Source organism: Mus musculus, chromosome 1 (assembly GCF_000001635.26).
Source record: "Mus musculus strain C57BL/6J chromosome 1, GRCm38.p6 C57BL/6J".
NCBI lineage: Eukaryota > Metazoa > Chordata > Mammalia > Rodentia > Muridae > Mus > Mus musculus.
Window position 1 is genome coordinate 47,428,727 of NC_000067.6, and position 4,797 is coordinate 47,433,523.

Here is a 4,797-nt window from a genome sequence, read left to right on the forward strand (position 1 = left end):
ATGAGCAATGGGAAGGTATGAGGCAGTTTTGAGTAGAGTGATATGTCAGCCTCTTTAGGAAGATGAATGAAGCAGTTGTGTTCAGAAAAGATTAGAAAGGGGAGGAAAATAAAAACAAGGGCCTATTTAGTACTTTATGTATTCTAGACATGAAATAATAAGGTTTTATGAAGCTATTGGTGTTAAGATTGGCATACAAAGAGAGCTGAAGTAAGAGATATTGATAAGGAGTAGTATATAGAGCTTGACTGTCCTTTCAATATATCCAGAAAAGTGTGTGTCAAATAGCGTATTATTTTGAGCAAGAAAGATAAGTAAGGTCTGGGGAAATACGAGAAGGAACAGATTTTGTGGAGGAGGTGATACAGTTTTGGACATAACTTTAAGGTGTCAGTTTGTGGCTTTACCGTAACATTTTCAGTAAGAGCTTGAAGTGCAGAGTTCAGTAGAGAAGGCTGGTGCATAGCTACTATAGAATTATCTACACCGACCTGAAAGTTGTTCTAATTATTCCCTCACTGTTGTCATAGGACAGCATGATCAAGGCAACATGCAGAAGAAGGGATTATTTTGGCTTATGGTCATGGGGAGTGTGAGATTCCATAATATCAAGGGCAGCATGGCAAGAGTGGCAAAGTCACAGTGGCAGGCATGGGGTGACAGGAGCACATATCAAAGCTGAGAGTACATATTGACCCATGAGCACAGGAAAGAAAGAGCAAGTTTGAAAAGGTTGAAGCTTTTAATCTCGAAATCTGTTCTCAGTGAAATACTTCCCATGGCAAGGCCATATCTTCCAAACCTTCCCAAATGTGGCAGCAACTGGGGAACAATTCTTCAAAAACCCAAAGCTATAGAGAATATTTTTCACTCGGTCACTACAGTAGTGGGCTTCCTTGCATGAGATTTTTAGGTATGTTGAGTTATCTGAAATAATTAAAGGATATCAAGTCTAAGTATTAGAACCTAAATTTAATTTGTGGAAAATAGGTTTATTCTTTAAAAAAAAAAACTCTAAAATAATTATAGTTTGTTATTATCATGTATGTCTATATTTATAATAATATTGTAGATACTATGATAAACAGATGCATCAGCAAAGAAAATACTTATTTTTTAGGAGTGAGGAATATTAAGAATTTTTTATTTAAATAAAAACACTATTACCTCCCACTGTATTTGTAAAGTCTGTTTCCTTTTGGTTTTGGAACACTGAAACAGATCCTAGAGTTATGTCACAGAAGATAATGCTTAAAAGTATTACCAGTAAATACTATGACAACACACTTCTGTCCTGGTTTCTTTTTTTTTTTTTTTTGTCAGCCACTGTGCACTTTATTTAAAGTTTCAGCATCTTTTATACAGAAAGCAGAATAAAGAGTTCCCAGGGTTTCTTGTTCCCACCAGTGCTGTTTACCGATCAATAGCTCGTCTTGGTTCAAGTGACCCAAACCTCCTTGCAGACTGAAAAGTCTGTCTGCAGTCCAACCCTTTGGTGTGATATCAAATAAGATGCAAAGCCTTATCTACATGAATTTGACATTTAATATAGGAATTCATCATTCATCGTGGGAGTACTTTCCATAGAATTTTTATAGACTCCATCTATAGAATATTAAAAAGTTAAATGAACACCCTATTGATCCAAGGCATAGAAACATTCATTTGCCCAGTCATCAACATATGAAGCAAGGATACATGAGCCATTACAAAATTTTACAAGAGACACAGGGTTGTTTTTAGAACGTATGCCCAGGGGGATTCCTTTTTGACTTAGCACTTCAGCTCTCAAAGCTGGATAATGGACGTCGAATCTCTCTTCTGTTTCTGCTTCCTGCTGACATTAGGACGCTGCAAAATGTCTCAGGAAGGCCTAAATGCTAGGCAAAGGCTGGGCAATGGAGCACTTATCAAAGACATCTAATTGGCTAATCTAGATGAGAGACCAGGAGCAATCACATCGGCAACATCAGCTTTCAGCAAGTCCAGGGTTGAGCATCGGCACAGGGGACCCCTGGGCGGAGTCTGTTGTGTGTGGGGGGTAATCTGCTGAGACAAGTATAGACTAGGAACAGAAATTAAAATTGTCTAACAATTTGTCAAATGTAAAAAATCCTAATACCAAGGAAAAACTTCATTTTCAAGAAAAGACAGGTGTACTTATCTGGAGTCCATTTGATCTGTGACAGCCATACCACCCTGAACGCGCCCGATCTCGTCTGTCCTGGTTTCTAATGACTTTGAAACGTGAGCCCTCAAAGAGAAATAAAATGATAGGAATCACTGATAGATTGCTCCAACTTGTAACTATGAAAATGACTGGTGATGGGATGATGAGGACACAGGTCGTGTCTCTGCTAAATTATGCCTTAACTCTAGATGACTGAGGAACATTAAAGTTATACATAGTTGTGGATACAATTCTCTGTAGCTTTGGTAGTCTTAGACACATGCTAGTTCAATACTCAATAAAATATATGTACTTACTATTACAGCTACTCAGTTATTCATAATCTCCAAAGCAACAATACAACGGCAGCAGCAAGGAAGCAACAACAAATAAAGGAATATACCACCCAAATGTTTATCTCTGTAAAAACCCTCTTAGGTTTTATAAAATATATTTATCAGCATCTGGATTTGGTGGCATGTTTTGAAAAGTACAGTGTTTTTATACCCAGTCAATCAATTAGAGAATCAGGACCTCACAAAGGTCTGTTAAGTTCCTTCTCTTGGAATCTTACATGCTGTTGAGCATCCACTCATGTTCTACTTAGTCTACATTATACTATTATTATAAGTTTTATTATAAGAAATTTTATATTAGAGTGAATTTTCTTTGTTTTAGAATTACATATACCATATATGTTTTATTAAACTTTTAATCCCAACTTATACTGGGATAAAACACTTATCCCAGTGTTTGCATTGTTTTCTTGAAAAAGAAACTGAAGGTAAATGAATGTTACATTCGCAAAGTCCCCTCATTAGGAAGGAGAAAAGATAAGTTGCAAGTCTTAATGGGACTTCATTATGTTGCTTACTAGCAATTGCATTTATTAATTTTCTTGATTCTTGTTTCAAATAAAGCATTAGTTATTAATTTTTTTCTCTAGCACACTTAGTAAACACAGCAAATCTTTGCTTTGTATTTAATCTTTGTTGTTATCAGAACTTGTTGGCATCTTGCCCCATTTCTCACAGGCTTTGGAGTTTCCATCTTGTTTGTTACAATTTCTAAATCTTCATCAGTGTTATAAAATATTAGCATATCAACAGTCTTGATATCAAATCTACTTACAGAGTTATTATAATGATCTAAACAGATACTTCATTATAGTTTAGCTTATCCTATGCTGCTTCCCACCTGGGTAAGATTGTGAAGAATTCCTTCTGATCCCCAGAAAGATACAATGTATCTGTGTTGTATGAATAGAGTTTCAAAGCAATTAGCTAAAAGGCAAAATGTCAATCATGCCTTTCTTCTTTATCCAATACTAAGTCCCCAAAGTGGTTTGAATAACTTTTTCAATTAATCTGTTTGTTGATTTTTCTTTGTATAGGCAGTTCAATAGTCAAACATTATTTTCCTTTTCATATCTCTTATTAATTAAAAAAAGATTCTTTCTTTTTGAATCCAATACCTAGGTTGTGGGAGACTGCATTCTTTTATTTTCCTAGACTCATAATTACCATGAAAAAACAAAGCTCTCAGATGCAAATTATATTCAATCCCTTTGAGTATTAACAAACACATCAGTATTTTACATCTAAGGAGAAGTTCAGACCCTGGAGACAGCTCCAGTTTTTTGTTTTGTTTTGTTTGTTGTTGTTGTTGTTGTTTTGTTTGTTTGTTTGTTTTTTCTGGTACATTTAGGCAAATGTCCTACACATTAAAATTGCCTTATAGGTTGAGTTTTGGAAAGTCATGGAATTGTTTTTCTTTTAATTATTATTATTAGTAGAATTAATATCAATGCTATCTTATAACAGCATATTGTTTTCTTTTGAGTAGACCCCCCCCCCAAACCAAATCTGATCAACTGATTATAAGGTGCTACATTGATCCAAACCTAGCGTATGAGAAAGTGTCAAGCTATCAACAGCTCATAAATGTTCCATCAAAGGAGTTTTAAACTGGGCCACACATATGTTTTAGTTGTGTCTGTAAAACAAAACAGAAACAAAACAAAATACCCATCAAACATAAAAGTACAGAATAGAATGATTAATCCAGGTTCTCCATCATGAATCGACCTTTTGTTTGCCTGTCAACAGTTTACTGACATTAAGACCTTTGTGCAGCTGTGCCCCATATTAATCCTGCACTTGAGGTCACAACTTCACAAATGAGCTTTGGTGTCACTAACCCACTGTAAATTGCAAGAGTGCCAGAATTAGAACTGTTTTAGTTATGTTCACAGGAGTACTGTGAGAGTAGAAGATTAGATCAGAAGTTTGCTCATAAAATGGCAGCTGAACTTGGTTGGTTTTATACTGACTGGAAAAGTAATTTTGACAAATGTTCCTTTCAACTTAGGAAGTTTGATTTAAGTAAAAAATAATTGACCTAATCTCTTAGGGAATTATGCAGTGATTATGAGCAAAATATGTAAATATGTACACAATGCCATATTTTAGTTTTCTCAGTGAGCTGGACCCATTTGGAATGTTGTGTTTTACAATGGTGTTACTTTATTTGCTACTTGACTTTGGTCCATGTTGTTATGAAGGACAAAATTTTCAATGAGCCTAAGATATAAAGATGAATGAAAACCATTAAAAATTGATTAGCAA